Genomic DNA, 22,725 nt, shown 5'->3' with positions numbered 1-22,725 from the left:
GCGCCCTATATCATTGATCCTACCCCTGATTCTATCCCTCTCTATGCACAGCTGTTCTATCCGTTGATTCTTTAGTCCCAATATTCGAGTATTGTCAATGAGCTGCTCTTGGAACCTCTCCATTTGTTCTTCCATCCGGGCTATCGACTCATAGCAGCGTTCTCTATCTGTTCTAGCATCCTGGGCTTGTTTGAGGACCCGATTATTGAGAATGGAGTTTATCTCTCTCAATGTCGCAACACTCATTTCGTAGTCCCTTTTTACTTGCCATAGGTGCTCTCTCCGTGATGTTGTAACTGTGGCCCACCTGACCCGCATTCTTGTTATACAAGCCTGGGATCTCTCCAAGTCTTCTCGGCTTTGGCTGACTTGATTTCTCAATTCCGCTATCAACCTTTCATCAGAGCGACGTTTCTGTCGGTCGCTATCACTCTTACCGACTTGGCGAATTCGGGCTTTCAGTGCCTGGTTTTCTTTGGCTAATTTGTTCTTCTCACCCTGCTCTGAGGCTACTTGAACGTTGTTTTCAAACATAAGCCTTTCAATTTGTCGCTTCAGCTTCCCGATTTCAACCCGGTAGCCTTCCTCTCTCACTAACCAGCCCCACTGTTCCTGCGAATCATCCGTAAATTGTTGGACGTGAGATCTTTTGGCAGGCCTCTGACGAATCTGGAACCTTTTCCCGAACCAAACATCGTATTTTGGGTCTACCTCACCCTTAGCCAGCTCTCGAACCATAGTCTTGGGTTCAAGGAATCTACATTCATGCCACAACTTTCTAATTTTTCCTTCGGGGAACACGACTCCTGGACTCAACTCAATGGCGTGCTTGCTTAGATCCTCATCAGTGGGAATTACCTGAAATCTTCCTAGTTGGCGCAGTACCCGATGAGGAGCATATGGCTGGATGCTACGAAGTCCCATCAAAAGAATATGACATTCCTCGGCCGCCATGTATATTACCTCAGTATCATTCAACCACCCAAATGCCCATTCAACTTGGTCGGCTGTTGTTGACCTCAATTGTGCAAGCCATGCTTCGACGCCTTCGGGAAATATGACGCCTGTCATTCGTTTCTCAAAGCCGCTAATGCAGTTTCTCTCAGTCAACCCGTGGTTCATGTATCCCACTCGGTGATGGAGGTGTTCTTGCATCCATAGCTGGAGTAACAGATTGCATCCCTGAAAGAACTTGCCTCCTTCTCGGCATATAGTTAAAGCTCGGTAGATTTCGGACAAAATCAAAGGAACCACAGTACTGTCGGTTCTTTTGATTGCAACATCGGCCATCCCTACAAGGCCTATCTCTATTTTTTTATCTTTGCGGGGACAGACCACAACTCCCAGAAATGCCGTGATAAATGCCAAAGTACGTCTTGCTTCCCACTTGATTCTGTTCCCAGTGTGAATTAATCCGAGGTTTGGTTCTTCCAAACCCTGAGGAATTCCGTACCGTTGATACAAGAATTGGAGAGTACAACATCCCTTCGACAAATCATCATTCTGCACCTTCCGACTAATGCTTAGCAAATCCAAGAACGCGTGCGGAGATACTGGTCTTGGTGAAAGTAAATACTGCCCTCTTAGTTTCCCATTCAACCCCGCATATCCGGCGACTTCCTCTAGTGTAGGTGAAAGTTCAAAGTCAGCAAAACGGAACACGTTGCGGGTTGGGTCCCAGAACGGTATTAGAGCCTCGATGATATCTGTCCTTGGCTTGATATTCAACAGATCGACAAAACCTCCCAAAACTCTTTCCACTATCTTTATACTATCTTTTCCCATATCATTCCACCACATGTGGAGTTGCAAGGGACCTCGCTACAGACTGAGAATGGTTCATTTTGACTTGTGCTCATCCTGCACATTTATTATAGTGATTAAAGAAGGAAAAACTTTTATTTGACTTAAAAACTATCTATATTCTAAAGAAATATTTTTTGGATTTTAATTTTTTTTTTTTTTTGAAAAAAACTTTTAAGGAGAAAGGAAATATTTTTGAACTATTATTCTGAATTTATGAAAGAAATATTACAGAAAAAAATATTTTTGAATTTTCTTTTGAATATCTTTTAAACAAATAATTGGGATTTTGAGATTAAAAGGAAATATTATTATTAATTTTTTTTTAAAAAAAATTGAGGTCTAAAAGAAAAAGTTTCTAAAGAAGTGAGTAATGTTAAATATTTTTGGATTTTTTTTTGAATACGGTGAGCCGAAACCAAAGAGGTTTGCCTCTGATCTCACATCCGGTGAGAATCAGACCCGCGTAGTTCAGGCTATAAACTAACTAATTTTTGAAAACAAACAAATTTTTTCCTTTTTCTTTTATAGCAAAAAAAACTATTTTCCTTTTTCATTTTTTTTTTGAAAATAAAGCAAATTAAAATAAAAGACTTATTCCTACACACTTTCTGCTTTCTAGGCAAACAAACAATTCTAAAAGTAAAAATATATATGTTTTTTTTTATTTTTAAAATTCGGCAGCATTTCGACAGTACTTGGACACTGATTTTTCTAAATTAATCATCTAACTCTCCACTTGCTATTTTTATTTTATTTTATTTTAAATTATTATTATTATTATTATTTTACACTCCCGAGACTCAGAAGCCGGTCAACATGCAAGACCGAGCAAACAAATGCACATAAAACAAATAAGATGCATCAGGATGGTCTTTATTTCAGGTTGCTAGCCCTAGACGGACTCAACCCCTGTGTTGAGTCCCCTAAGTCAAAATGCACATGATGCAAATAAGCGTTCCTATTAGGGATCCGGCATGAAGCTGAGTTATTCTAGGTTCAGAATTTGGGTGTTTGTTCTAGACCTGGCTTACCCGAGCGGACAGCTCGAGCCGAGGGGGAGGCAGCGTACCGGGAATACAGAAGTTTCACCGGCTTTGCAACTTATCCAACCTCGTTCTAAATTGGGAATTTAGACACTATACAGAAAAGATGTCACACGAAGTGCACCCTTCTTCATGATTTAGAAGACTCAGAGAGGAGATGGGTTTCGGCACAGCTTATATACAGTTCACATAAAATCAAAGCGGTAAAAGCAGTTAATTAGCACATTAAGCACAGATCATGTAACAAAATCAAACGAAGCCAAAATACAACAATTATTCCAAGCTCGAATTCTGAACCCTGAACCAGAGATTCTGGGTTCGTCCCCAGCAGAGTCGCCAGAGCTGTCACACCTCATTTTTCCGCACCCGCGGGGGTGCAAGGGAGTTTTTTCCAATTAAAGGACAATCGAAACGGGATTTGCTTATTTATTTCAGAGTCGCCACTTGGGAGATTTAGGGTGTCCCAAGTCACCAATTTTAATCCCGGATCGAGGAAAAGAATGACTCCATATTACAATCTGCATACCAGAAATCCGGATAAGGAATTCTGTTAACCCGGGAGAAGGTGTTAGGCATTCTCGAATTCTGTGGTGCTAGCACGGTCGCTCAACTGTCATATTCGGCTTATTTATCTGATTTTAAATACAATTATGAACCAATGTGCAAATTTAACTTTTTACCACTTTATTATTATTATTATAATAAAAAAAATAAAATTGTGAATATCGTTTAAAACATGTCTTTGGATTACGTCACATGAAATGCACCCGCAATCCGGAACACATTTTTATTCAATGTTTTAGGATTTAGATTTGGGTCGCATGAAATGCGCATCCGAGTTTAAGAAGGTAAAATTGATTAAATCGCGCCTAAAGAGTCTAGCGCGTCATTATCTTTGGGGAAGGAAGTGAAATTCACTAAACAATCCATCCCAAATTCTAAGTAATTTTTTTTAAAATAATTAAATAAATAAATGAGATTGGAGAATCCTGTAAATTTTTGTATTATTTACATCTATTTATTTTTAGCGAAATCCTTCCTTATTTTAAGAATATCCTTTAATGACTACCTTTTTATTATTACTAAGTTTGTTTATAAATATAAAATCAATATCTACATTCTTGAAAATGACATATTAAATAGAAGAGAAAAACAAATATTAACAGAAAGTAATAAAAATTATAATCATAAATACAACATGGAATTGTCGAAAAATAAAATAAAAAAAATAAAAATATAAAAACTAATTATCCCATAGTTGGATTAAAATTCAAATTGTTAGTAAGACTTAAGCTTATTGAAACTAATTATTTACAAATACTGAAAATTGAAAGAAAGAAAAATAAAAACTTGATTACTAAACCATATTTCTAAAAAATTTAAACAATTTCACCTTAACTAACTTTGTTTTAATTCACATCATGTCCTAATACTTGTTCGCAAACTAATTCATGTTATAACTGAAATTGACTACATGATTCCGATTAACTTATCGTTGACGAAAAACCTTATGAATAAGGAACTTAGTTAATTTTTGCCAAACTGATTCAATAATGCCATTCTTTACGTTATTTCTTCTATTTTTTTTATTAAACAGTTTTAATTAATAATCAGGCTTAAATATATTTCCTAATAATCTGGTTAAGGCGTTATTTAATCTGTCGCTATAATATGCCTAGTTATGCCAAATGACAGTGATTTATAGAATAATAATACATGAATAACCTAAATACAATACAAAAAATTAAATTAAACTAAATTAAAAATTTAACACTCCATTCTTCATTTCAGCTTACAAAATGCCAAAATTACAGTTGTGTACCTGATATTGTCAATATAAGAAGAAGAAAGTCAGCAACGTAATACGTAACACAGCAACAGCAACAATAACCAGCAATAACCAGTCAACGAAAATCCCAGTGACAGCTTTGAAAAATTCAAAATAAAATCCAGGAATGCCGAAAATAACGGACAAAAACCAAGGGAAATTTTCAGATTTTTTGAAAGGCTAGTTAATCTTCAACCCTTAATTTCTACACCTGTATACCAGAATATTTATCAGGTGTGTACTACTTTCTCTTCTAATTTTCAACTTTTTTTTTTATTTTTCTTTGTATGTTTTTCTTTTCTTGAGAGTTTCAATGTTTTTTCGGAATAAATGTTCAGCTCTTTTTTTTTTCTCTAATCTCTTTTTTTTTCTCTGTCCCCCTATCTGATTTCCAGACTTCTATATATATAATCCCCACCCTTTAATCAATTAAAATCAATCCCTTTCTCTACCAAACACATTATCTTCCCACTCATCCCCATTACATTAAATAAATATATCACACCACCCCATTATATTTTGTCCCCCATGCCTAACATAAAATAATGCAAGATTCCCCTTTAAATTAAATCTTGTCCCCTCTTTATATTAAATAATCATATCACAACCCACCCCATTTCATTTTGTCCCCCATGCTTCAAATAAACAATTACAAAATGTACAATTCCTAAACTACCCCTTCCGACCTTACTGAAATTACCAAACTACCCCTGAACGTATTACAAATTTACCAAACTACCCATCAGCTATAACACATCAATTAATCAAACTTAACCAAAATATAGACAATATGATCAATTTCTAACAATGTTCAAACAATAATATGAACACGGATGAACATCATAACAACAATATCACATGAACATGATTTTAACAACATTTCAACAACAAATCACATGAACACAAATTGAACAACCAAGAACAACTAAAATTTGATTGAACAATATTATTAGCAACAACAAATCTATTTTTCGGATTTAAACAACAATAACAATCAAACAAGTATATTTAGATTTCTAAATTCAATCATATTGAACTTAAAATCCACTCTAACAATATTACAACAAACAATTCTTATATTAAACTTTAAACAAGATTATGAGACCAATTCAAGAAATAATCACAAATGGTAAACAAGAAATCAAACTATACACATTTCGGATTCAAAATCAAACAAACATAATATGAACATGAATTAAATCTAAAAATAAAAACGACGGATTCAAATGACTAAAACCAACATACTTCCCTTATTGCAACTAAATTCTTTTAGGCAAATGACAAAACAAAACTAAGAAGAAACAATTATGAATTTAAACTTGAACTTTAACAATATTAACAATTTTCGGAAAATACATCAAATACATGAAACAAATTGAAGAAACAATTAATTAAATTTCAATTTGAATCTAACAAATATTAAACTAACAAATATTCACTTAAACAACAATACAAACATGAAATAAACATGAAAAATAACTAATTAATCCTTCCTTTGAAATCTGAAAAATTTATCTAACAAACAACATATGAACATGAACTAAAAATTAAGTCAAACGATAAACAAAACAAACATTTGCCGATTTTAGATTCGAAAATATCAAAACAAAAATGCGGACAATATAAAACTCAAAAATACACTAACCGGATCGACATGAAATATGTATGGACTGACTCGACGAACCTCAGCCAAAGCTCGACCAAACGGCGACGAACACGAACCTACGAAACCAACTGAAGCCGCGCCAAAGCAGCAGCAACAGTTGTCGCGGCAGAAGTGCATGAACAAGGCAGCTGGGATTCACTTGTTTACGTGAAGGAGATGGAGTGAAGCAGAAGTCATGAGAGCAAGTGGTCGACTGGTTCTGTCGACTGGTTCTGTCCATCGACTGAAGACGCAGCAATGGGGAAAGGAAAAACTGGACGAGGCAGCAGCAACTCGGAAGCAATGGTCGACGAAGGCAATGGCAACAGTAGCAGCTGCGTGAGCAGCAGGTGGGCTGTTTGGGTCGTCCCGGGTTATCGACTGTAATCGACAGAAATGGGGGTTGACGACGAGGGTAAGGGCAGTCGGAGAAGAAGGCAGCGCAGTAGCAGCTGCGTGAGCAACAATGGCGACTGGCCATGGCGAGGGTGAGCAGCTTGGACATAAGACGTCGATGTTCGTTCGGACGAAGAAGATGAAGCAACGGAGAAACCATGGACGACGTCGACGGAAAAGATGAAGACGTGAAGATGGAGGGGAATGGGAGAGGGAAGCCATGGTTGTGCTTTGGAGTTTTGAGGAAGAAGAAGGAGAATAGGGGGGGGCGGATGCTTTAGGCATTTTTAGGGTTTACTATTCTTTTTTTTTTCTTTGTTTTATTTTTTGAAATGCAAGATAATAGGGTGTTGGGTTATGGACCGGGTTGACCCAGTTCGAAATGGACTGGGTCGTAGGGAAGATTGGGCCATTTTTTTTTTGGGCCTGTGGCTTGAAATTGAAGAAGAGGCCCAATTCCGACTTTCTTTATATTTTCGCTCTCTTTTCTTCTTTTATTTTTCTAAAACTAAATTATAAAATACTTAAACTATTATTAAGAACTAAATTAAGTTATAAAAGCGCAAATTAACTCCCAATAACAATTAACGCACAATTAAGTATTAATTAAGCATAAAATTGTATATTTGGACATTAAATGCTAAAAATGCAAACGATGCCTATTTTTGTAAATTTTTTTTATTTTTGTAAAACAAATTTAATTATTATAAATTGTAGAATTAAATCCTACATGCAAAATGCGACATATTTTTGTATTTTTTTATTAATTTAGCAAATAAACACGCACAGACAAATACAAATAATTATTCAAAATATCACAAAATATCACAAAATTGCACACCAAAGAAAAATCATTTTATTTTTGAATTTTTTGGGAGTAATTCTCATATAGGCAAAAATCACGTGCTTACAACTGGGATTAAAAAATCGGCGAATAGAGCAGTTGTTCGTAGAAAGGGACAACATTCGAGGAAGGATTGATGAGATTGGGCACTACATCTACATGAGATGCCTAGCATGTGAGCAAATGCCTCGGAAAACCCTCCTTGTTTCCATCATGGGCTGCGTCCACCGGATCATGAATGAGTTGAAGAGCTTGCAGAGAGACCTTACACCAAGGGCCGCGGAAAGGCCGAATGATGCCTCGCGGGCCCCTAAGTTGGAATTTTAATCTTTTGTTCGAGTCTTGTTTAATTGGCTTTGTTGTCTTCCCATATGTTGTTTTCTTTTCTTTCAATCAAGTCGGGGTTAAGAACTTTGGAATCTGTACTAGTGATGTTCCTTGTAATAACAAATTTTGGTGATGAATTAATTGATTCCAAAAGAATTGGTATGTATCTTTACTTTGTGGCAGAACTACGCCCGGTCTGATTCATGCGGGGACGTGATACGTAGGCAATCCACATAAGATTCGACCACTATTAATAAAAAGGTAGAGAAAAGAAAGAAGAAGAAAATACAAAAATAGAATAAAATACAGGGGTTCCCAAAGTACTTTAAAGGGACGAATAAGCAAGCCGGGATGACGCATGTTGTTTGAAGCAAAACATGTTAGAAACGGTTAACTACCTAGGAGCATTGCATCCCCAATGTGTTGTTATCAAATCTGTTAAAATCTAACGCTAACAAGTTTGTTGTTTTCCACAAATATCAGACAGTTAGTTGTTAAAGCATTCTGGCAACACACCCTTACCAAACCAGATCCAAAGGACCGGTAACAACGAGCATGACTACTTCAGAAAATAGTACCGAGGAAGAAAGGCCGTTGAGCCAGTTGTTAAAAGAAGCGATGGAGAAGATAGAAAGGATGGGACTAGAGATGAATGCAATGCAGTTAGCTCTAGCCAAAGCACAAAAGAGCCCTGAGCCACTGGGGCACATACCGGAATACCCTCACTCCGGCCCTTCAACAAGCCTCCCAAATCACCGTTATCATCAGGAGAGAAGCCTCCATGATTCCCAAGCTCCACCACCCCATCAACCTCTCCCAACACCAAATGTTCCCACTTTTATGGGACCTACATCAGCCACCCTGTAAAGATCGACCAACGAGCCGTTGTTTCAGGATCACGATACGCAATACTATCCCCCTGAACCCATATTCAATGCACCAGAACCCCATACCTACAATCCGCACTTGGAGGTACCGGCGGAGATTGAGAAGTCGGTTAAGGTCCCAGAACAAGATGAGGTAATGAGGAAGTTCAAAAGCCTGGAGCAATCCTTCAGGAACCTGCACGGATTGGGCAACCAGGTCAGTGTGGCCTACAAGGATCTATGCCCTTTCCGGACGTCCAACTCCCGGCTGGGTTCAAGATGCCTAAGTTTCATTTGTATGAAGGGCACGGTGATCCCATGGCCTATTTGCGGGGTTTTTGTAGCAAAATGAGAGGTTCAGGCGGCAAAGACGAGCTACTGATAGCTTATTTCGGCCAAAGCTTGAGTGGATCGGCACTAGAATGGTATACCAGGCAGGATTCCAGCAGATGGTACACTTGGGATGATCTGGCGCAGGCTTTCGCGGGTCACTTTCAATACAATCTCGAGATAGTCCCTGACCGCCTCACATTGCTAAGGACCGGAAAGAAGTCTGGGGAAAGTTTTCGTGAGTTTGGTTTCCGCTGGAGAGAACAAGCGGCCAGAGTTGATCCTCCCATGAGAGAGGGAGAAATGGTGGACTACTTTTTGCAAACACTGGATCCAACTTACTTTGGTCACTTGGTGACGACGGTTGGAAAATCCTTCAATGAAGTAGTGAAGATAGGGGTCATGATAGAAGAGGGTCTGAGGTCTGACAAAATCCTGAATTACTCAGCGCTCAAGGCAACGACCCAGGCTATTCAGAGCGACACAAGAGGTGCGCTGGGAAGGAGGAAGAAAGAAGAAATTTCCACGATTAAGGCAAGCAGTTGGTCCAGGTCCGGCAAACCATACTACAACCAACCCAGACCCCACAGGCCAAACTACCCATACAGCCCACCACAACACTACTGTCCACCTCAAGAACCACACTTCTCCGTACACCAAGCCCAAACATACACTCAGCCTCCGGTTCGCCCGCAATGGCGCGCGCCGGCTCCCCAGAACACACATGCACCACCACAAAACACCTATCCTCCACCGAGGGCATATAGAAACACTCCAGGGGTAGGCTTTCGGGGAAATCAGGCTGCTAGGAAAGACAGGCTACAGGGACATAGAGCTTTTACTGAGTTGGGAGAAACCTACACCGCCTTGTTCCACAAATTGAGGCAATTGGGTTTGGTTAGTCCTGTCGAGACTCGAGGACCAAATCCTCCACCCCAAAATTTGGACCGATCAATAAGCTGTGAGTACTGCTTAGGGATGCTGGGGCATGATACCTAAAAGTGTTGGAAGTTAAGGCATGCAATACAAGATCTTATTGATGCCAATAAGATCGAAGTCCAGATGCCGGAGGAGCACAATATAAACCAAAACCCGTTGCCAGTACACTACGAAGCTCACATGATCGAGCTGGTATACGAGGGAGGGGAGCCAAAGAAGCCATCACAGACAGTGATGACAATTCAAGCCGCTCCGAAAGAAGGGTCAACCGGTGGGGGACCAGGGGTACAGTTGCAGGGGGAAGGTATCAAACCAGTGGTGATATTAGGAAAGAGTTCGTCCGCCGCAGTAAAGAAACCGGAGCCAGCCAAATTGGTAATATCAGGGACACCACCCACACCTGTGGTTGTCATAAAATGGGTCTACAGAGGGCTGGTCACCATAAAGTCGGTGGTCCAATTGCCGATGACGGATAGCAAGGCCGTGCCTTAGAAGTATGAAAAGGCAGTAGTAATGAACAAGGGAAAGCAAGTGGAGGAGGATAGTTGTGAAGCGCAAGGTTTGACTCGATCAGGACGGTGTTTTGCTCCGGTGGAGTTGAGAAGACCCAACCCAGTTGCAAAAAAAAAAACTGTATCCGAAGAAGAAGCTGAGGAGTTCTTGAGGAAGATGAAAGTGCAGGATTATTTCGTGGTCGAACAGTTGAAGAAAACACCGGCCCAGATCTCGCTGCTATCACTACTAATCCATTATGATGAACATCGTCGGGCCTTGATGAAGATACTGAATGAAGCTCAAGTGCCCAACGAGATTTCAGTAAATCACCTGGAAACGATTGCCAACAAAATTTTCGAGGTGAACAGGGTAACATTCTCAGATGATGATCTGCCAGTGGAAGGCACGGAGCATAATAAAGCTCTCTACCTAACTGTCAAATGTGAAGATTCGGCAGTTACTCGGGCATTGGTGGATAACGGCTCAAGTGCCAATATTTGTCCATTATCCACCCTGAACCAGTTAAAGATCGACCACGGAAGAATCCACAAGAATAGCATTTGCGTCTGAGGATTTGACGGGAATGGAACAGCTACCGTGGGGGATATTGTACTCGAATTGACCATCGGTCCAGTCTAGTTTACCATGGAGTTCCAGGTAATAGATGCCTCGGTGTCTTATAATCTTCTGTTGGGACGACCATGGATCCACACAGCCAAAGCAGTGCCTTCCACCTTACACCAAATGGTCAAGTTCGAGTGGGATAGACAAGAGGTCATACTGCATGGTGAGGACACTGCGTGCACCACGGGTGGCGCCATTGTGCCTTTCATAGAGACCAATGATGACAAGGGTCCCTGGGTTTACCAGATGTTCGATGCGATATCGGCAAACAAGGTTTCTGAGGGTGAGATCATTCAGCACCCTAGGGTAGCTTCCGCAACGGTCATGATGGTTTCGGAAATGCTGGGTAATGGGTTTGTGCCTGGAAAAGGCATGGGAGTTGAGCTTCAGGGGATTGTTCAACCTGTCTCCTTGCCCAAGAATTTAGAGACCTTTGGATTGGGGTTCAAACCAACTGCGGCAGACGTAAAGCGAGCGCGGAAAATGAAGAAGAAAGTCTGGTTTCTTCCCAAACCTGTGCCACGTCTCTCAAGATCTTTTGTGAGAGCAAGTGCCAAGGGGTCACCGGTCCAAAAAATTCTCGGTCCATTAATTGGGATGGACGGGGATTTGAATCAGAGTTTCGAGAGTCTATTCGCTGATGTCAATATGGTAGAAGTTGGAGAAAGTTCCAACAGAGCGGACATACAGTTCGTGGGGCCTGAGGCCAAAACCAACAATTGGACGGTTACTCCTCTTCCTATCCGGGGGAGTCCTGGTAGTAGGCTTTGATTTTTGCTTTTCTTGTTTCGGATTATTCCAGGGTGTGATCCAATTTTTATTTTTGTTTTGTAAAGGTGTGAACCCTGTTATCCCGCAATTTTAATAAAATTCTCTTCTTTTGTCTCGTTTTAATTTTGTTTCGTTCTTTTTCTTTCTGAACAGTTCTCTTTTTATTGGTTCTAATGACATGGAATGCACAGCGGATCTTCGACCTAGTCTAATAAATCAATCCGACTCCGACTTAATGATACAAGAGGTCGATTGTGACGATGAGTCTGAGTATGACGAGGATGAAGCCTTCGAAAAAATAAACCGAGAACTGTGCCAATTTGAAGAGAAACCCAAGCCTAACCTAAATGACACTGAGGCTATGAATCTAGGGGATGCAGATAATGTCAGAGAAACCAAAATCAGCATCCACATTGAGCCAAACGTCAGGGAAGAATTGATCAAAACCCTCGTAGAATTCAAAGATGTTTTTTCATGGTCATATGATGATATGCTGGGATTAAGCACCAATCTAGTGGTTCACAAATTGCCCACTGACCCGGCATACCCTCCGGTCAAGCAAAAGCTAAGGAAATTTAAAACAGAGATGAGTGTAAAGATCAAAGAAGAGGTGATTAAGCAGTTGCAGGCGAAGGTCATTCGGGTCACTCGATATCCCGAATGGTTGGCCAATGTGGTACCAGTGCCGAATAAGGACAGGAAAATCAGGGTGTGCGTCGAATACCGCAATCTCAACAAAGCAAGTCCTAAGGATAACTTTCCGTTGCCCAACATTCATATCCTGATCGATAATTGCACTGGGCGCGAGATCAGATCCTTTGTGGACTGCTATGAAGGATATCATCAGATCTTAATGGACGAAGAAGATGTGGAAAAGACAGCTTTCATTGCACCATGGGAAACTTACTGCTACCGGGTCATGCCATTCGGACTGAAGAATGCTGGGGCAACGTACATGCGAGCAATGACTACTGTGTTTCACGACATGATACACAAAGAAATTGAGGTGTACGTAGATGATGTGATCATAAAGTCTCGGCAATAGGGAGACCATGTAGCAGACCTAAGGAGATTTTTTCAAAAACTCCGAAGGTATGATATCAAGCTCAACCCGGCCAAATGCGCCTTTGGGGTTCCATCAGGAAAGCTGTTAGGATTCATCGTCAGTTGACGGGGTATTGAATTAGATCCATCCAAGATCAAATCCATCCAAGACTTACCACCGCCAAAGAACAAAACAGAGGTGATGAGTCTGTTGGGGAGACTTAATTACATCAGCAGGTTCATCGCTCAACTAACGGCGACTTGTGAACCCATATTTTGGCTGCTGAAGAAAGACGCTGCGGTAGACTGGACGGCAGAGTGTCAAGAGGCTTTCGACTAGATTAAAAAGTATCTGTCCAATCCACCTGTGTTGGTTCCACCTGAGCCAGGGAGGCCATTAATTCTTTATCTGACGGTCCTGGAGAATTCGTTTGGTTGCGTGCTGGGGCAACACGACGTCACAGGAAGGAAGGAGCAGGCCATTTATTATCTTAGCAAGAAGTTCACAGTGTATGAGGTCAAGTACACTCAACTCGAGAGGACATGTTGCGCCCTAACTTGGGTGGCTCAGAAGTTGAAGCACTACTTATCCTCGTATACTACTTATCTCATCTCCCGTTTGGACCCATTAAAGTACATTTTCCAGAAACCCATGCCTACAGGGAGGTTAGCAAAATGGCAAATCTTGCTCACAGAGTTTGATATCGTCTACGTAACAAGGACGGCCATGAAAGCCCAAGCGTTGGCCGACCATTTGGCAGAGAATCCCGTTGATGAAAAATACGAGCCTTTAAGGACGTATTTTCCCGACGAAGAAGTGATGCATACAGGTGAACTGGAATTACCCGAGGAACCAAGCTGGAAGCTTTTCTTTGATGGAGCCGCAAACGCGAAAGGGGTTGGAATAGGAGCGGTACTCATTTCGGAAACAGGGCGTCACTACCCTGTTACAGCTCAGCTACGCTTCTATTGTACCAACAACATGGCAGAGTATGAAGCATGCATTTTGGGTTTGCAACTAGCTGCAGACATGGATGTCCAGGACGTTTTGGTCTTGGGAGACTCGAACCTCCTGGTGCATCAGATTCAGGGTGAATGGGAAACACGGGATTTGAAACTCATACCATATCGACAATGCTTGCATGATCTGAGCAAGCGATTTCGATCAGTGGAATTCAGACATATCCTGAGAGTTCATAACGAGGTTGCTGATACATTGGCCACCTTAGCATCAATGTTGCACCATCCCGACAAAATGTATGTTGACCCGTTGCACATTCAGGTTCGTGATCAGCATGCTTATTGCAGCATGGTGGAAGAGGAAGTGGATGGCGAGCCGTGGTTTTATGACATAAAGGAGTACCTCAAGATGGGGACATATCCAGAGCAGGCCACTGGGGACCAAAAAAGAGCCCTTCAGCGGTTGTCGAATGGTTTCTTTCTCAGTGGAGGAATGTTGTACAAGAGAACCCTAGACTTGGGATTGCTAAGATGTATAGAAGCTGGTCAAGCCACGACAGTTATGGCAGAAGTGCATGCTGGAGTCTGTGGACCACATATGAGCGGATATGTATTGGCAAAGAAGATTCTTCGAGCAGGGTACTATTGGATCACTATGGAGCATGACTGTATCACTTTCGTGAGGAAATGCCATCAGTGTCAGATACATGGAGATCTGATTCATTCTCCGCCGACAGAGTTGCATACGATGACAGCGACCTGGCCATTTGTCACATGGGGCATGGATGTCATTGGACCTATCGATCTGGCAGCAGCCAACGGCCATAGGTTCATTCTGGTGACCATCGACTACTTCACCAAGTGGGTTGAAGCCAAAACCTTCAAGTCGGTAACCAAGAAGGCAGTGGTGGATTTTGTTCACTCCCATATCATCTGCAGATTTGGGGTCCCAAAAGTGATCATCACGGATAATGGTGCAAATCTTAACAGCAATTTGATGAGAGAGGTATGCCAACAATTCAATATTACACACCGCAATTCCACCCCATATCATCCCAAGGCGAATGGAGCAGTCGAAGCAGCCAATAAGAATATCAAGAAGATACTGCAGAAGATGGTGGAAGGATCTAGACAATGGCACAAGAAACTACCCTTTGCTTTGTTGGGTTATCGCACTACAGTCCAGACTTCCATAGGTGCAACTCCTTATTTGTTGTTATACAGAACTGAGGCAGTAATACCAACGGAGGTCGAAATTTCGTCCCTCCGGATTGTCGCTGAAGCCGAGATTGATGATGATGAATGGGTCAAAGCTCGACTGGAACAGTTGAGCTTGATAGACGAAAAAAGATTGGCAGCAGTGTGTCATGGTCAGCTGTATCAGAAAAGAATGGCAAGAGCATACAATAAGAAGGTGCGCCCCAGAAAATTTGAAGTAGGGCAGCAAGTATTGAAACGGATCCTCCTGCATCAGGTTGAAGCAAAAGGCAAGTTCGCCCCGAATTGGCAAGGGCCTTATATCGTGACCAGAGTGTTGTCCAATGGTGCTTTGTGTCTAACAGATATCGAGGGAAGATGTGTCGACATGGCTATCAATTCTGATGCAGTCAAGAGATATTATGCGTAATTTCTTTGATTATGGCAGTTATTGGTTCGTTTGGTTGTATTTGGTACTTATTGGATAATGAAATGACGGAGGCAATTCTTTCTTCTATCCAAACACTTGTAACCCTTGCTTCCCCCCTTTGAGCCTTAAGTTATTCTTTCATACCCCTCTTTTGGAATCACTAAATGGGAAAATATATGAAAAAGTAGAAGAAGAGAAATTAAAAGAAAAATGAAAAAGAGATAAAAACACAAAAAAAAAAGAAGCGCTGGGAACTACGTTTGACCTGATTCCTCAAAGAAGATACGTAGGCGCCTCACGGCTCGGTCATAGTGTGCGTAATGCGCATAGCTCAACATAGTGTAAATAATAAAATTCCCCAAGCAAGAGAATTGGGGCAGGAGTTCTATTTTTGAATCTCCGAAAAGGGTTTGATTCCAAGAGTTGTAACATTTCACCCATCAAAGTCACGTTTTTGACACACAAAACCAACATCGATATCCCAAAAGACCTCCCGATCAGTATCAAAGAAGTGCCGAGTTAGGCCAATGGGAGCCGAGAATAATACGCTGACCCCCAGCAAAGAAGGGGATCATAAACGAGAAATGAAGTGATAGCCAGAAAGAATCTCCGAAAGAAAGAGTCATGTCGGAAGCACCCCAATTCCCCGTTGAAGGGAAAAATGAGAGAGTCTTATCGGTGAAAACCTTCGCAGGCACCATAAGGCGACGAAAGATGAGAGATATAAAATGAGAGAGCCTTATCGGTGAAAACCTTCACAGGCACCGTAAGGCGCCAGGAGCTGAGAGAAAAGAGAGAGTCTTATTAGTGAAAACCCCTCGAAGGGCACTGTAAGGCGACAAGACAGCATTTGCGAAGAGATGGACACCTATTTATCCCCAGCAAGTAAGGCCATCAGGCAGGTTGATTGGTACAAATAGACCGGGTCGGGAATCCATGGTGCACGACATGATCATAAGGACCAGTCATACCATCCAGATAAGTTCTTTTTCTTTTCTTCTTTCCCCCCTAGCATTTGTTCAGAAAGATTTTTCTCTTTTTTTTTCATTTATTTCCAGAAATTTGTTTTGAAAAGGATTTTTCAGAGTCTACTACCAGGGGCCGAAGTGGTGCAAAGCAAAATGTGAATAGGACAGGCCAAAGCTGAGGCAATAAGACAAAAGGCGTTTGTTGCAAAACCAAAGGACCAATTGTTTAGGAAGTTAAAGGTGACGTGAAGAAAAACGGAAAAACGACGGTTGAGGGACTTATGGACCAAGCTCCAAGAAGATCCCCCCGCAGAATGTCGATAAATCATGGACCAAGGTCCGAGGTGGTCTGACACCACAGGCAGGGAGAATTAATCCACTGCAAGATAACCCTAACAGTCTTATCCCCGAAAAGGTTATCCCCAGGTGATAACATTCTATGCCTTGCAGTTCTGGGAGGAAATAAACCTCTAAGAGAGTGGTTTTGGGATTGAAGAGGACTCCCACAGCTTGTTCTGAAACGATAAAGCAGGGAAGGGATAAATGGAAAACCATCCCCAGCAGGCATTCACCCCCAGCAAGCAACTTTATCCCCCAACCAGTTTTGGGAGCGCATAGCAAGGAAAAGGAAAGGAACAATCATACCCCAGCAGGAGTGACATGATCACTCACCATGTTAAAACTAATAAGATTCTCTTTGATTTCTACAGGAAAATAAAGGCCGATGATGGCGGAAAAACACACCATAAGAAAGGTCACCAAAACCGGGGCAGAAAATTTTCTGCCGTTGTTCAAATATTTTCTCGGAGGAACGAGGAAGCAAATACATTTCTGTATTTTAATTTTGTTCTAGGTCGCCTACCAGTATAATGCGGGAATACATTCATGTTCTAGGTCGCCCACCAGTATAATGCGGGAATACATTTCTGTCTTTTCATTTTTGTTCTAGGTCGCCCACTAGTATAATGCGGGAATACATTTATGTTTCTAGGTCGCCCACTAGTATAATGCGGGAATACATTTTTGTTCTAGGTCGCCCACCAGTATAATGCGGGAATACATTCATGTTCTAGGTCGCCCACCAGTATAATGCGGGAATACATTTTGTTCTAGGTCGCCCACCAGTATAATGCGGGAATACATTTTGTTCTAGGTCGCCTACCAGTATAATGCGGGAATACATTTTTGTTCTAGGTCGCCCACCAGTATAATGCGGGAATACATTCATGTTCTAGGTCGCCCATCAGTATAATGCGGGAATACATTTCTGTCTTTTCATTTTTGTTCTAGGTCGTCCACCAGTATAATGCGGGAATACATTTTGTTCTAGGTCACCCACTAGTATAATGCGGGAATACATTCATGTTCTAGGTCGCCCACCAGTATAATGCGGGAATACATTTATGTTCTAGGTCGCCCACCAGTATAATGCAGGAATACATTTCTGTTCTAGGTCGCCCACCAGTATAATGCGGGAATACATTTCTGTTCTAGGTCGCCCACCAGTATAATGCGGGAATACATTTCTGTTCTAGGTCGCCCACCAGTATAATGCGGGAATACATTTCTGTTCTAGGTCGCCCACCAGTATAATGCGGGAATACATTTCTGTTCTAGGTCGCCCACCAGTATAATGCGGGAATACATTTCTGTTCTAGGTCGCCCACCAGTATAATGCGGGAATACATTCATGTTCTAGGTCGCCCACCAGTATAATGCGGGAATACATTTATGTTCTAGGTCGCCCACCAGTATAATGCAGGAATACATTCATGTTCTAGGTCGCCCACCAGTATAATGCGGGAATACATTTCTGTTCTACATTTTTGTTCTAGGTCGCCCACCAGTATAATGCGGGAATACATTTATGTTCTAGGTCGCCCACCAGTATAATGCGGGAATACATTCATGTTCTAGGTCGCCCACCAGTATAATGCGGGAATACCTTTCTGTCTTTTCATTTTTGTTCTAGGTCGCCCACCAGTATAATGCGGGAATACATTTCTGTCTTTTCATTTCATGTTCTAGGTCGCCCACCAGTATAATGCGGGCATACATTTCATATTTTTGCGTTCAGGTGCCCACTTGTATAACGAGAGGAATACTTTTGAGTCTTATACTGCAGATCTTGAAATCAGTAACCCACTGGAAGGCGGAAGGTTACAACAGGAATCCCCAGCAGGAAACAATAAAAATCCCCAGCACCGGGAACAGAAGGTTGCAACAAGAGGTCCCAGCACAAATTCAAGCGCCTGAGTCAAAAGGAATAAAAGACGCGTCTTGAAAGAAGCGGCTTGTGAACATTAAATTATGCCCAGCATAACAAATCTGATGAAGAAAGTCGTATCCCTAGAGGAACCGCCGAAAAGCTCAATAAAGAAAATCATATCCCCGACAGACCGAGCGAAATGGTGAAACTGGTATTCAGAAAGGCAAAAGGCCAGTGTCATCCCCAAATTTACGGAAGAAAAGCACCGGAAGAAACACAAGCCGACAAGAAAGCAAGACAACAAGAACAAGTTGAAGATAGATAAAATCTTGTGATCCGTAGTCTAGTCTAGCGTCTTGTTTTCTTTTTAGCACGGTGTAATAAGGAGACCGGTAGAGCAGCAATAACAGCATACAGCAGCAGTAACATCATACAACAGCAGTAACAGCATACAACAACAGCGAACATTACAGTCACATGGTAGTCCCAGCTACCGAAACTGCCCGAACTACATTAACCTGATTCCCTTTTAGCCAGGGATATGTGGGAAACCTTTGAGGCAAGGGTTCGGTTAAATATTTTTCCAAAAAAATGCTTCACACGGAGTACTCCAACGGGCAAAAATCGCTCGTACCCGCTCACTTTATCTTTGCACAAAAATTCTCTGTATTTTCGGACAAAGAGGGGCAGCTGTGAGCACGTGATTTTTGCTTCACTGAAAACTACTCCAAAAGAAATCGAAAAATATATAAAAAAAAATAAAACAAGTTACCTTCGGGTACAATTTTGAGAATATGCGTGACATTTTGATAATTGTTCTGTCCGTAAACACTCACCTTGCAATAGTTGAAAATACAAAAATACATGTTGCATGCATTTAGGAATTAATGGTACATTCAGAAATTAATAAACCATAATTTGGTTAAAAGAAAATCAAAAATATATGCATGTGTGTTTCTTGTCATTGAGTGATTTTATTTAATGTTAATTTGTGTGTTAATTAGTATAGGTGTTAAATAATATGTGTGTAATTTTATTTTTTGATTTTACAATTTATTTAGGAGTTTTGTTTAATTTTGGTAATTAAAGAAAAAGAAAAGAGTTGAGAAAAATGAAAGAACTCGGATGGGGCCGAAATATAAATGAAAAGTCAGGCCCAAATCAATTACCCCAACCCAGTCCAAACCCAGGCTGCCCAGGCACGACCCCAAACGACGCCGTATCAGCGTCCCCGTCTTGAGCCGTTGATTTGATTCAAATGAACGGTCCCGATCAGGCCACTCATTTAACCTCAACGACGCTGTTTCAGGCAAGTTGATCTGAGCCGTCCAACCCCATTGATCCAACGGATCCAGGCCTTCCCCTAGACCCGTTAACCTGACCCAATCCATTCCCAAACCCGGTCTCACCCACCACTACGCCCAAACGACGTCGTCCCCCTCCTGTGAATAGATCCTGGCCATCAATCTCACCCAATCCAACGGCCAGGATCTAAACCCCTAATTCGTATATAAGCCTAACCCTTTTACCCCGCCCCCTATCCAAGCACCCCACCTTGTTCCTTCGTCTCTTTCAGAAAATATTCCAAACCCCCCGAAACCCTAGCAGCCGCTTTCAACGTAAACCTGGCGGCAAGGACGCCGGTGACTACCATAGCTACACCACTGGACCTACAAGCCACCCTGAACACAAATTCCTGGTCACTTAACTTCGAATCACCTCCAGGGTGCTCGAATCTTTGATCAAAGATTTGAGCCAAAATCCTAAGTCACCTGATGAGTCCCAAATTCACCCCAATCACTCCCCTGACATCCCTCATACCCTAATCAACTTTGGTTTCGTTCGAATCTAGGTAGAACTCTTCGAACCATAAATCTAAGCTCAAGAACCCTAAAAAACCGAATCCATGGGGGTCTGTCCAAATCAATAGCAGGTTGGGGTCTAATAGACCTTAATCGAGGTGTTCTCAGTCGAGAACACTTCGATTAAAGTCCGTTCGACCTCAAAAAAGGGTCGAGTCCAGTTCGAGCATGGGTCATTTTGTTTTTAAGTTTCAAGAGGTAAATTTCCCTTTCTTTCCTTCTGTTTGTGTGCTATTTGTGTTTGTTTACATGCTAGTTTAATTTGTTTGATTTTTCTGTCATTTTTCTGTTAATTCTGTTCCGTCCTCATAAGCCCCTTTTTGTGGTCGATTGTTATTTTGTTTGTGTTTGAATACGTTTTGTGATATACATGCTCGAGTTAATTAATGTCATCAGTCATATAGATTCCCTATGTCGTGCAAAATGGTTGAAGGCAGTTGATGCCCCGTTCATGTCATTTGTCTGATTGACTGATTATTATACGTCGTGATTAGTATAGTCGATTAGATAAACGTTGTCGATTAGCTTTATTGGATTGAATGTTCAAATATTCTGAGTCGTATAGCTTCATAGGATGGATTGAATCATTTGTCGTTCATTGGATGTTTGACATTGTTTGAAAATGGTTTATAACTGCATTGCAACTAATTAGAACTCAGTCTAGGGCAGCTTTGAATTTGAATTTTCAGAAGTTCAAAATGTCCTATTGTTGCAGTAGGACAATACAGTAATAATCAGGGTTTAACAGGGGTAATTTGGGGGTTTGAAAAGAGCAGAAATGACTAGTTTAAGTGAGCTGACGATAGGGTACTGAAAGAGGATTTAAACTAATATAATAGTAGGGAAATCAAACTTGGCAGCATGGAGGTTGATTAAATATTAAAGGTTGCCCATACCTTTGGGCAGAAAACACATGCTAGGGGGCTATCAAGAGGATGGGCATTGGGGAGTTTTGATTAGTTTAAAGGAGTCATGGGCAGAGTGGAAGGCAAAAAGGATCAAGGCAGCCTGGGGCCTGCCATTTTCTGCCTATAAATAGGTTTATTTAGAACAAAAAGGGGGCTGGTCTTAAAAACTTTGGGAGGTCAGTTTAGTATTGAGAGCATAGGCTAAAAGAATTATTAGGGATTCAGAGAAAAAAAGCTATTAGTCTTAAAAGAAAAGGTCGGGGCTGGTCTTCCAATTTGGAAAGGGCAGTTTAGTTTTTGAGAGCATAGGTTGTGCTATTACTTTGTTAAGTCAGTACTAGGCTTTACATAAAAGAACTTCAGTTGTTCCCTGAGTGTTTGAGAAATCAGAAGCCACTGGTTTTCTTTTTCTTTTGCCCCTGTCTGTGTTCTTTTGGTGTTGTTGGATTTCAGCTGGATATTTCCTAGTGTCCTACTGTCTAGCATTGTTCCATTGGGTTACTGTTTGGTTTATTTCCTGGTTTTCTTTAACTCTGCCACGGGGTGTCTACTACTGTTTATTGGCTTCATTGGTTGGTGTTGTGTCGCTGCATCTGCTGTGCTGTTCGTTTGTTGCTGTTGTTATTACTGCCTGGCTGCTTGCTGCTGATATTCTTTTTCTTTCTTCTGGTTCTTGTTGTCTAAATCCAGGTACACATACTAAGCTGATGTAATTCCATGTTGAAGTTGACATTTGAAGCATGAATATACACATGAAGAAGTTGAAGTTATAAACTGAATTTAGTTTTCTTTACTGATTGTACTAAAGCCATTTTATGTATCACTGATATGTAGACTCCTGCCAAGGAGCTGTATAACTGGACAGTTTTCACATACGCAGTCATTTAGGTTATGAGCTCCCTATGTAGGCCCTTAGTTAAAAGAAAGATAGGAAGCTAAAGGAGCACCCTGCTTATTTCAGTTTGTTTGTAAAGATGCATGTCAAACTAGGATTAGGCCAATATACTTCTAATTGCAATGATAGCCTAATTTCAGTGTGCAAATGGTTTGAATTAGGATTAAAACTAGATTTTTAAGTTCTCTCATGCCAACAGATCGCTTGCTTTTAAATTTACTACAAACTGTTAAATGAAATAGTATCAGTTTATCCTTCAGCTTTGCAAGCTCATGAATATGTGTAGAAACTATTAAATAGGCCCAATTTGAAGTAGGATGGCCCAGGTCCGGTCTTAC

At 41.2% G+C, this 22,725-nt stretch overlaps 1 long non-coding RNA gene across 1 annotated transcript; it reads right to left on the bottom strand.

Moving 5' to 3' along the window:
* Window positions 1–4,559: 4,559 nt before the first annotated feature.
* LOC142176463 (uncharacterized) lies at window positions 4,560–6,375 on the bottom strand. The gene is made up of 2 exons (XR_012705090.1): window positions 6,323–6,375; window positions 4,560–4,671 (listed from the first exon to the last, which is right to left on the bottom strand). It is a non-coding gene; the product is annotated as an uncharacterized LOC142176463 (long non-coding RNA).
* Window positions 6,376–22,725: the final 16,350 nt, after the last annotated feature.

Source organism: Nicotiana tabacum, chromosome 22, assembly GCF_000715075.1.
Source record: "Nicotiana tabacum cultivar K326 chromosome 22, ASM71507v2, whole genome shotgun sequence".
In the NCBI taxonomy this organism is placed as follows: Eukaryota; Viridiplantae; Streptophyta; class Magnoliopsida; order Solanales; family Solanaceae; genus Nicotiana; species Nicotiana tabacum.
This window is presented reverse-complemented; position numbering and strand designations above follow the sequence as displayed.